Source organism: Nomia melanderi, unplaced genomic scaffold, assembly GCF_051020985.1.
Source record: "Nomia melanderi isolate GNS246 unplaced genomic scaffold, iyNomMela1 scaffold0145, whole genome shotgun sequence".
Taxonomy (NCBI): Eukaryota; Metazoa; Arthropoda; class Insecta; order Hymenoptera; family Halictidae; genus Nomia; species Nomia melanderi.
This window is the reverse complement of record NW_027475260.1, coordinates 93,618-106,723: the sequence shown is the minus strand read 5'-3', so window position 1 is coordinate 106,723 and position 13,106 is coordinate 93,618. Positions and strand designations below refer to the sequence as shown.

The 13,106-nt window shown below is 26.4% G+C and overlaps 1 pseudogene; it reads left to right on the top strand.

Annotated features, from left to right (window-relative positions):
* Positions 1–12,352: 12,352 nt before the first annotated feature.
* On the top strand, positions 12,353–12,533 carry LOC143175635 (U2 spliceosomal RNA; annotated as a pseudogene).
* Positions 12,534–13,106: the final 573 nt, after the last annotated feature.

Genomic DNA, 13,106 nt, shown 5'->3' with positions numbered 1-13,106 from the left:
ATTAGCGTTTTATGGTTTTATACAGTTTTATATAGTTTTATATAGTTTTACATAGTTTTATATAGTTTCATACAGTTTTACATAGTTTTATATTGTTTTATATAGTTTTATAAAGTTTATATAGTTTTATACAGTTTCAGACAGTGTTATACTGTTTTACATAGTTTTATATAGTTTTGTTAATTTTACATGGTTTTATACAGTTTTATAGAGTTTTATATAGTTTTATATAGTTTTGTTAGTTTTATGTTGCTTTATATAGTTTTCGATAGTTTTATATAGTTTTATATAGTTTTATATAGTTTTATATAGTTTTATATAGTTTTATATAGTTTTATATAGTTATATAGTTTTATATAGTTTTACATAGTTTTATATTGTTTTATATAGTTTTATATACTTTATATAGTTTTATACAGTTTCAGACAGTTTTATGTAGTTTTATATAGTTTTATATAGTTTTATTAGCGTTTCATTGTTTTATATAATTTTATATTGTTTTATATAGTTTTGGTAGTTTCATATAATTTTATATAGTTTGATATTGTTTTATATAGTTTTATATAGTTTTATATAGTTGTATATAGTTTTACATAGTTTTATATAGTTTTATATAGTTTTATGCTGTTTTATATAGTTTTGTTAGTTTTATATAGGTTTATACAGTTTTATATAGTTATATAGTTTTATAGATTTTTATATAGGTATATAGTTTTGTATAGTATATAGTTTCATACAGTATCAGACAGTTTCATATCGTTTTATATAGGTTTATTAGTTTTATATAGTTTTATATAGTTTTATATACTTTTGTTAGTTTTGTTAGTTTTACATAGTTTTATATAGTTTTATATAGTGTTATATAGTTTTATATAGTTCTATAGAGTTTTATATAGGCTTATATTGTTTTGTTAGTTTTACATAGTTTGATTGAGTTTTATATGGTTTTATATAGTTTTACATAGTTTTATATAGTTTTGTTAGTTTTATATAGTTTTATATAGTTTTATACTGTTTTATATAGTTTTGTTAGTTTTATATAGGTTTATACAGTTTTATATAGTTATATAGTTTTATAGATTTTTATATAGGTATATAGTTTTGTATAGTATATAGTTTCATACAGTATCAGACAGTTTCATATCGTTTTATATAGGTTTATTAGTTTTATATAGTTTTATATAGTTTTATATACTTTTGTTAGTTTTGTTAGTTTTACATAGTTTTATATAGTTTTATATAGTGTTATATAGTTTTATGTAGTTTTATATAGTTTTATAGAGTTTTATATAGTTTTATATAGTTTTATATAGTGTTATTCAGTTTTATATAGTTCTGTTAGTTTTATATAGTTTTATATAGTTTTGTATAGTTTTATATAGATTTATGTATTTTTATATAGTTTTATAGGGTTTTATATAGTTTTATATAGTTTTATATAGTTTTATATAGTTTTATATAGTCTTATATGGTTTTATATAATTTTGTATAGTTTTATATAGTTTTATGTTGTTTTATATAGTTTCATTGGTTTTATATAGTTTTAAATAGTTTTATATAGTTTCACATATTTTTATATGGCTTTGTTAGTTTTATATAGTTTTATATAGTTTTATAGAGTTTTATATAGTTTTATAGAGTTTTATTAGTATTATATAGTTTTATATAGTTTTATGTAGTATTAAATAGTTTTATATAGTTCTATAGAGTTTTATATAGGTTTATATAGTTGTATTAGTGTTATATAGTTTTATATAGCTTTATGTAGTTATATTTAGTTTTATATAGTTTTATGTAGTTTTACATAGTTTTATATAGTTTTGTTAGTTTTATATAGGTTTATATAGTTTTATAGAGTTTTATATAGTTTTATATAGTTTTATATTGTTTTATATAGTTTCATATAGTTTTATATGGTTTTATATAGTTTTATATAGTTTTGCTAGTTTTATATTGTTTTATATAGTTTTATATAGTTTTGTTACTTTTGTATAGTTTTATATGGTTTTATAAAGTTTTATTAGTTTTGTATAGTTGTATATAGTTTTATTAGATTTATATACTTTTTTAGAGTTTTATTTAGTTTTAAATAGCTTTATATAGTTTTATTAGTTTTATATAGTTTTTTATAGTTTTATGTAGTTTTATATAGTTTTATATAGTTTTATATAGTGTTATACAGTTTTATATAGTTTTGTTAGTTTTATATAGTTTTATATAGTTTTGTTACTTTTGTATAGTTTTATATCGTTTTATAAAGTTTTATTAGTTTTGTATAGTTTTATATAGTTTTATTAGATTTATATACTTTATTAGAGTTTTATTTAGTTTTATATAGGTTTATTAGTTTTATATAGTTTTATATAGTTTTATATAGTTTTATATAGTTTTGTTAGTTTTATATAGTTTTACATAGTTTTATAGAGTTTTATATAGCTTTATATAGTTTTATTAGTTTTATATAGTTTTATATAGTTTTATGTAGTTTTATATAGTTTTATATAGTTTTATATAGTGTTATATAGTTTTATATAGTTCTATAGAGTTTTATATAGGCTTATATTGTTTTGTTAGTTTTATATAGTTTGATTGAGTTTTATATGGTTTTATATAGTTTTACATAGTTTTATATAGTTTTGTTAGTTTTATATAGTTTTATATAGTTTTATACTGTTTTATATAGTTTTGTTAGTTTTATATAGGTTTATACAGTTTTATATAGTTATATAGTTTTATAGATTTTTATATAGGTATATAGTTTTGTATAGTATATAGTTTCATACAGTATCAGACAGTTTCATATCGTTTTATATAGGTTTATTAGTTTTATATAGTTTTATATAGTTTTATATACTTTTGTTAGTTTTGTTAGTTTTACATAGTTTTATATAGTTTTATATAGTGTTATATAGTTTTATGTAGTTTTATATAGTTTTATAGAGTTTTATATAGTTTTATATAGTTTTATATAGTGTTATTCAGTTTTATATAGTTCTGTTAGTTTTATATAGTTTTATATAGTTTTGTATAGTTTTATATAGATTTATGTATTTTTATATAGTTTTATAGGGTTTTATATAGTTTTATATAGTTTTATATAGTTTTATATAGTTTTATATAGTCTTATATGGTTTTATATAATTTTGTATAGTTTTATATAGTTTTATGTTGTTTTATATAGTTTCATTGGTTTTATATAGTTTTAAATAGTTTTATATAGTTTCACATATTTTTATATGGCTTTGTTAGTTTTATATAGTTTTATATAGTTTTATAGAGTTTTATATAGTTTTATAGAGTTTTATTAGTATTATATAGTTTTATATAGTTTTATGTAGTATTAAATAGTTTTATATAGTTCTATAGAGTTTTATATAGGTTTATATAGTTGTATTAGTGTTATATAGTTTTATATAGCTTTATGTAGTTATATTTAGTTTTATATAGTTTTATGTAGTTTTACATAGTTTTATATAGTTTTGTTAGTTTTATATAGGTTTATATAGTTTTATAGAGTTTTATATAGTTTTATATAGTTTTATATTGTTTTATATAGTTTCATATAGTTTTATATGGTTTTATATAGTTTTATATAGTTTTGCTAGTTTTATATTGTTTTATATAGTTTTATATAGTTTTGTTACTTTTGTATAGTTTTATATGGTTTTATAAAGTTTTATTAGTTTTGTATAGTTGTATATAGTTTTATTAGATTTATATACTTTTTTAGAGTTTTATTTAGTTTTATATAGGTTTATTAGTTTTATATAGTTTTATATAGTTTTATATAGTTTTATATAGTTTTGTTAGTTTTATATAGTTTTACATAGTTTTATAGAGTTTTATATAGCTTTATATAGTTTTATTAGTTTTATATAGTTTTTTATAGTTTTATGTAGTTTTATATAGTTTTATATAGTTTTATATAGTGTTATACAGTTTTATATAGTTTTGTTAGTTTTATATAGTTTTATATAGTTTTGTTACTTTTGTATAGTTTTATATCGTTTTATAAAGTTTTATTAGTTTTGTATAGTTTTATATAGTTTTATTAGATTTATATACTTTATTAGAGTTTTATTTAGTTTTATATAGGTTTATTAGTTTTATATAGTTTTATATAGTTTTATATAGTTTTATATAGTTTTGTTAGTTTTATATAGTTTTACATAGTTTTATAGAGTTTTATATAGCTTTATATAGTTTTATTAGTTTTATATAGTTTTATATAGTTTTATGTAGTTTTATATAGTTTTATATAGTTTTATATTGTGTTATACAGTTTTATATAGTTTTGTTAGTTTTATATAGTTTTGTATAGTTTTGTATAGTTTTATATAGTTTTATGTATTTTTATATAGTTTTATAGGGTTTTATATAGTTTGATATAGTTTTATATAGTTTTATATAGATTTATATAGTTTATATAGTTTTATATAGTTTTACATAGTTTTATATAGTTTTATACAGTTTTACATAGTTTTATATTGTTTTATATAGTTCTATATAGTTTATAAATTTTTATACAGTTTCAGACAGTTTTACATAGTTTTATATAGTTTTATATAGTTTTATTAGCGTTTTATTGCTTTATATAGTTTTATATAGTTTTATATATGCTTGTATAGTTTTATTCGTTTTATATAGTTTTATACAGTTTTATATAGTTTTATATAGTTTTATACTGTTTTACATAGTTTTGTTAGTTTTATATAGTTCTATGTAGTTTTATTTAGTTTTATAGAGTTTTATATAGTTTTATATACTTTTATATAGTGTTATATAGTTTTGTTTGTTTTATATAGTTTTATATAGTTTTACATAGTTTTATATAGTTTTATACAGTTTTACATAGTTTTAAATAGTTTTGTTAGTTTTATATAGTTTTATATAGTTTTATATAGTTTTATATAGTACTATACAGTTTTATATAGTTTTAAATAGGTTTATATAGTTTTGTTAGTTTTGTTAGTTTTATATAGTTTTATATAGCTTTATATAGTTTTATACAGTTTTATATAGTTTATATAGTTTTATACAGTTTCAGACAGTTTTATATAGTTCCATAGAGTTTGGTATAGGTTTATATAGGTTCGTTAGTTTTATATAGTTTTATATTTTTATATAGTTTAATATAGTTTTATATAGTTGTATATAGGTTTATACAGTTTTATATAGTTATATAGTTTTATAGATTTTTATATAGGTATATAGTTTTGTATAGTATATAGTTTCATACAGTATCAGACAGTTTCATATCGTTTTATATAGGTTTATTAGTTTTATATAGTTTTATATAGTTTTATATACTTTTGTTAGTTTTGTTAGTTTTACATAGTTTTATATAGTTTTATATAGTGTTATATAGTTTTATATAGTTCTATAGAGTTTTATATAGGCTTATATTGTTTTGTTAGTTTTATATAGTTTTATTGAGTTTTATATGGTTTTATATAGTTTTACATAGTTTTATATAGTTTTGTCAGTTTTATATAGTTTTATATTGTTTTCTACTGTTTTATATAGTTTTGTTAGTTTTATATAGGTTTATACAGTTTTATATAGTTATATAGTTTTATAGATTTTTATATAGGTATATAGTTTTGTATAGTATATAGTTTCATACAGTATCAGACAGATTCATATCGTTTTATATAGGTTTATTAGTTTTATATAGTTTTATATAGTTTTATATACTTTTGTTAGTTTTGTTAGTTTTACATAGTTTTATATAGTTTTATATAGTGTTATATAGTTTTATGTAGTTTTATATTGTTTTATAGAGTTTTATATAGTTTTATATAGTTTTATATAGTGTTATTCAGTTTTATATAGTTCTGTTAGTTTTATATAATTTTATATAGTTTTGTATAGTTTTATATAGATTTATGTATTTTTATATAGTTTTATAGGGTTTTATATAGTTTTATATAGTTTTATATAGTTTTATATAGTTTTATATAGTCTTATATGGTTTTATATAATTTTGTATAGTTTTATATAGTTTTATGTTGTTTTATATAGTTTCATTGGTTTTATATAGTTTTAAATAGTTTTATATAGTTTCACATATTTTTATATGGCTTTGTTAGTTTTATATAGTTTTATATAGTTTTATAGAGTTTTATATAGTTTTATAGAGTTTTATTAGTATTATATAGTTTTATATAGTTTTATGTAGTATTAAATAGTTTTATATAGTTCTATAGAGTTTTATATAGGTTTATATAGTTGTATTAGTGTTATATAGTTTTATATAGCTTTATGTAGTTATATTTAGTTTTATATAGTTTTATGTAGTTTTACATAGTTTTATATAGTTTTGTTAGTTTTATATAGGTTTATATAGTTTTATAGAGTTTTATATAGTTTTATATAGTTTTATATAGTTTCATATAGTTTTATATGGTTTTATATAGTTTTATATAGTTTTGCTAGTTTTATATTGTTTTATATAGTGTTATTCAGTTTTATATAGTTCTGTTAGTTTTATATAGTTTTATATAGTTTTGTATAGTTTTATATAGATTTATGTATTTTTATATAGTTTTATAGGGTTTTATATAGTTTTATATAGTTTTATATAGTTTTATATAGTTTTATATAGTCTTATATGGTTTTATATAATTTTGTGAAGTTTTATATAGTTTTATGTAGTTTTATATAGTTTTATATAGTTTGATATAGATTGATATTGTTTTATGTAGTTTTATATAGTTTTATATAGGTTTAATAGATTTATATAGTTTTGTATAGTTTTATATAGTTTTGTATAGTTTTATATAGTTTAGTATAGTTTTAATATATTTATATAGTTTTATATAATTTTAAGTAGTTTTGAATAGTTTTATATAGTTTTATATGGGTTTAATAGATTTATATAGTTTTATATAGTTTTATATTGATATGTATTGTTTTATACAGCTTTATATATTTTTAATAGCTTTATATAGTTTTATATAGTTTTATAGTATAGCTTCTCGGCCTTAAGACTAAGATCAAAGTGTACTAGCATAACCGACATCCAGATCGCTTCTCGGATTTATGGGTAACGTCAAAGTGTACTCAAATAATCCAAATCCAGATCGCTTCTCGGCCTTATGGCTAAGATCAAAGTGTACTCGCATAATACACATCCAGATCACTACTCTGCCTTATGGCTGAGATCAAAGTGTACTCGAATACACCAAACCAAGGTCGCTTCTCGGCCTTACGGCTATGATCAAAGTATACTCGCATAAAACACATCGAGTTCGCTTCTCGGCCTTATGGTTAGGATCAAAGTGTAGTCTCATAACACACATCCACATCACTTCTCGACTTTAGTGCTAAGATCAAAGTGTGCTCGCATAACACACATCCTAATCGCTTCTCTGTCTTATGGTTAAGATCAAAGTGTACTGGAATAACCCAAATCCAGATTACTGCACGTCCGTATAGCTAAGATCAATGCGCGTTCGCACAAGAAACAGCAGGAACTCTTCACGGGCTTATGAGTAAGATCAAAGTGTACTCGCAGAACAAACATCCAGAACGCTTCACGGGCTTATGGCTAAGACCAATGCGTACTCGCAGAACAAACATCCAGAACGCTTCTTGGCCTTATGGCTAAGATCAAAGTGTACTCGCATAACAAACATCCAGAACGCTTTACGGGCTTATGGCTAAGATCAAAGTGTACGCGAATAACCCAAATCCAGATCGCTTCTCGGCCATATGGCAAAGATCAAAGTGTACTCGATTAACCCAAATCCAGATCGCTTCTCGGCATTATGGCTAAGGTAATAGTGTACTGGAATAACAAACATCCAGAACGCTTCTCGCCCTTATGGCTAATATCAAAGTGTACTCGAATAACCCAAATTCAGATCGATTTTCGGCCTTATGGCTATGGTCAAAGTGTACACGCATAACACACATCCAGATCACTTCTCGGCCTGATGGCTAAGGTCAGAGTGTACTCGCATAACACACATCCAGATCGCTTCTCTGCCTTATGGCTAAGATTAAAGTGTCCTCGCATGACACACATCGAGATCTCTTCTCGGCCTTATGGGTAAGATCAAAGTGTACACGAATGACCCAAATACAGATCGCATCTCGGCCTCATGGCTAAGATCAAAGTTTACCCGCATAACACACATCCAGATCGCATCTCGGCCTCATGGCTAAGATCAAAGTTTACCCGCATAACACACATCCAGATCGCTTCTCGGCCTTATGGCTATGCTTTTCCATAATTATTTATATTAGCCGTAAGGCCCGGGAGCCGATCTGGATCTGTGCTTTGTGGGTACACGTTAATATTAACCGTGATGCCGACCAGCGATCGGGATCCGTGTAATGCGAGTACACTTTGATATTAAGTGTAAGGTGGAGAAGCGTTGTGGAATTGTGTTCTGCGAGTTTTATATAATTTTATACATTTTTATACAGTTTTGTATAGTATATTATATTTCTATATAATTTTATACTGTTTTATATAGTATTATACACGTTTCTATAGCATTATGTAGTTTTACGTGGTTTTATATTGTATTGTATACTTTTTTATTGTATTTCACCTTTTACATTGTGTTATGCAGTTATATATATTATCATGAAGTTTTGTGTAGTTTTATGAAGTTTTTTGCAGTTTTATATAACTTGAAATAGTTCTATATTCGCCTATATAGTTTTATATAGATCTGTATAGTTTAATATAATTTATGTAGTTTTATATAGTATCCATAGTCTTATATAGTTTCATGCGGTTTAAATTTTTCTATATTGTTCTATATTGTATTACACCATTTTACATTGCTTGACACAGTTTCATATTTTTTCGTATTGTTTTGAATATTTTTATATTGTTTTATATAGTTTTATATCGTTTTATATAGTATTATACATTTTTATATAGTTTTATATAGTTTTAAATACTTTTATATTGTTATATAATTCTATATACTTTTATAAGTTTTATATAGTTTTGTATGCTTCTATATAGTTTTGTAATGATTTGTGATGTTTTATACTCTTTTATATAGTTTTATATAGTCTTACATAGTTTTATATTGTTTCATATAGTTTTATATTGATTTGTGTTGTTTTATACAGTTTCATATAGTTTTAATAGATTTATATAGTTTTATATAGGTTTATATAGTTCTATATAGTTTTATATAGTATTATATAGTTTTGATAGTTTATTATATTTTTATATAGTTTCATATAGCTGTATATTGTTTTACGAAGCTTTATATACTTTTATATAGCTTTATATAGCTTTATATAGTTTTATATAGTTTTATATAGTTTTATATAGGTTTATTAGTTTATTATTAGTACTCGAATAAACAAAATCCAGATCGCTTCTGGGACTCATGGCTACGATCTAAGCGTACTCGCATAACACACATCCAGATCGCTTCTCGGCCTTATTGCTAAGATCAAAGAGTACTCGACTAAACCAAATCCAGATCGCTTCTCGGCCTTATGGCTAAGATCAAAGTGTACTCGAATAACCCAAATCCAGACCGCTTCTCATCCTTATGGCTACGATCAATGTATACTCACATAACACACATCCAGATCGCATATCGGCCTTATGGCTGAGAATAAAGTGTACTCTCATAACACACATCAAGATCGCTTCTCGGGTTTATGGCAAAAATGAAAGTGTACTCGAAGAACCCAAAGCCAGATCGCGTCTCGGCCTTGAGGCTAAGATCGAAGTGTACACGCACAACCCAAATCCAGATCGCTGCTCGGCTTTATGGCTAAGATCGAAGAGTACTCGCATAAGACATATCCAGATCGCTTCTAGGCCTTATGGTTAAGATCAAAGTGGACGCGCATAACACACATCCAGATCGCTTCTGGGCCTTATTACTAAGATCAAAGGGTACTCGCAAAACACACATCCAGATCGCTTCCCGGTATTATGGTTAAGATCAAAGTGTGCGAGCATAACCCAACTCCAGATCGCTTCGCGGCTTATGGCTAAGATAAGATCGTACTCGTATAACACACGTACAGATCTCTTCTCGCGGTTAGGCTAAGATCAAAGTGTACTCGCGTAAGACACATCCAGATCGCGTCTCGGCTTGATGGCTAAGATCAAAGGGTACTCGCATAATACACATCCCGAGAGCTTCTCGGCCCTATGGATAAGATCAAAGTGTACTCGCATAACACACCTCCAGATCGCTTCTCGGGCTTATGGCTAAGATCAAGGTGTACTCGCATAACACACAACCAGATCGCTTCTAGGCGTTATGGCTAAGATCAAACTCTACTGGCATAAAACTCACCCAGAACGCTTCTCAGCCTTATGAATAAGATCAAAGTGTACTCGCATAACACACATCCAGATCGCTTCTCGTCCTTATGGCTAAGATCAAATTACACTCGGATAACACACATCCAGATCGCTTCCAGGCCTTATGGCTAAGATAAAAGTGTACTCGAATAACACACATCCAGAACGCTTCATGGGCTTATGGCTAAGATCAAAGTGTACTCGCATAACACAAATCCAGAACGCTGCTCGGCCTTATGGCTAAGGTCAAAGTGCACTCGCATAACACACATCCAGATCGCTTCTCGGCACTATGGCTAAGATCAAATTGAACTCGCATGACACACATCCAGACCGCTTCCCGGCCTTATGGATAAGATCAAATTGTACCCGAATAACCCATATACAGATAGCTTCTCGGCCTTACGGCTAAGATCAAAGTGTACTCGCATAACACAAATGCAGATCGATTCTCGGCTTTATGGCTAAGATCAAAGTGAACTGGAATAACACAAATCCAGATCGCTCCTCGGCTTTGTGGCTAAGATCAAACTATACTCCCATAACACTCATCCAAATCGCTTCTCGGCCTTCTGGCTAAGATCAAAGTGTAGTCGATTAACCCATATCCAAATCGCTGCTCGGCCTTATGGGTAAGATCAAAGTGTACTGTCATAACACACATCTAGATCGCTCCTCGGCCTTATGGCTGAGATCATAGTGTACTCTCATAACACACATCGAGTTCGCTTCTCGGCCTTATGGCCATTTATTTATCATTTCGTCTATATAACTATTAATGTTCTATCTATCTTACTCTGTTTATTTAACTACTTATTTATTTAGTTATTAACTCATTTAATTATATTCTTTTCCTGGTTTTTATTTATCTATTTACTTAACCATTTCAAACATACTGACTAACGATATATTTGTCTATTTAGTTACATATTTTTTTCTTTTTTCTTTCATTCTACTTACGTATTTATTTATTTATGTACACATTTATTTATTCACATATTTATCTATGTACATATTTATTCATCTACATATTTATTTATTTACATATTTATTTACATATCTGTTTATTTTTTCTTTCTGAACTAACTACGAGATTTGGTAACGATTTCTTAATTAGTGATGTGACACTGGTTCTAATTATTCATCAATTTGGTACTCTTTCTTTTATTTTTCTTTAATTTTTTTATATTTCTGATTTTTTTATCCCAGTTTATTTATTTATCTATTTATTTATTTATTTATTATTTATTATTTATTTATTTATTTACTTGATTATTTTATCTATCTGATCTATTCATTTTAATCATTCCCTGCCTCAACCGCCTACTCTAATTCTATACTAACCGCTTCTCTATAACTGCACTTCCGCGCATGCGCCCTAATTGAAATGCGAAATAGCCGCTACTGAGATGCTTTTAATCGTATTTATATTTATATATCTATTTATTTTATTTTATTTTTGTGCTGTTTTCTATGGCGAAGGCCGGGGCACAGTAGAGCCCGGATTTGACTAGGAACTACATATTATGTACATATTTAACCACTGAATTGTATATATTGAAAATTACCTTTAGCTATATATCTACACTTATATTTATTTTGTCCATATTTATTTATGCTATGTATATTTGTTTATTTAATCTTTACTGTTTATTCTCGCTTATTTCTGTTTGGTTATTTATTTTATCTATTTATTTATTTATTTATTTATGTATATTTATATATTTCTGTGCCTCTTCTTTTCTTGTTTATATTTATGTATGCTATGTATATTTGTTTATTTAATCTACGCTACTATTATTTATTTATTTATATAATTTATTCTAGTTTGGCTATTTATTCGATTAACTATCTACTTCCACTAGTATATACATATTCAGACTCTTGCTAGATTCATATAAATGCTAAGGTGTTTATGAGATAAGAGCCACCGCCGATTGAGATCTGAAAATAGCGACAGACGCTATAGAGTTATATCAACTATTTTGCCTTCGCCATAAAGGCGCTACTATGTATCCACCCCCAGCCAAACAATGTAAGTCTGGGGGAACATTCTTTGTGAATAAAGCGCTTTTTATCTGTTCTTATCAGCTTAATATCTGATACACTCCGCATCGCGGAGTCAGAAAATTAACCCGATTTTTGGATTCAGGCGGATCACTAGGGCTCGCTCCACTTCCGCCGTGAGTCGGTCCGGCACTGCAGTGCCGCCAGAAACGGCTCAATTAGCGCTGCTAATTAGAGCTCTTATTTTTTTTCACCTGCTGGACCGACTCGGGACTCCAAAGAGTAAGCCCCTTAATATTCTGGCTCCGCGAAGTCCCGAAATCTCGGTAAATTCACCCGCCGCGGTACTACGCAACAGTGCGGGCCGAGTTGCGATCGGGCGTGTGCGCGGCAAGGTCTGTTCACGATCAGTGCTCGAGGTGTTGTGCGGTAAAGTGTGATAAAGTGCCTTCGCCACGGGACCGGATCAAGCCTGCGCGGGAGTACACCTGCGCCGCCCACCTGCGCGGGAGGATCACCTGCGCATCACCACCTGCGCCGCCCACCATCCTGCTTCCGTGGACAACCGAGGGAGAGGACGACCAGGGTCTACTGAGGGTCTAAGAGGGTCCTAGGACAACCAGCCCTCTACTTGGACGCCAACAACCACCACAGGCCAACCCCATCAGCCCTGGTCTTCCTCTACGTGGGTCACCCAACACCGCTACGACCCACCAGGACTTGGCCATCGGCAACCCCGACGGGAAGGACGGCTCGCCTGATCCACGTCTACCTCCGCTGGATCAGGAATCAGGAG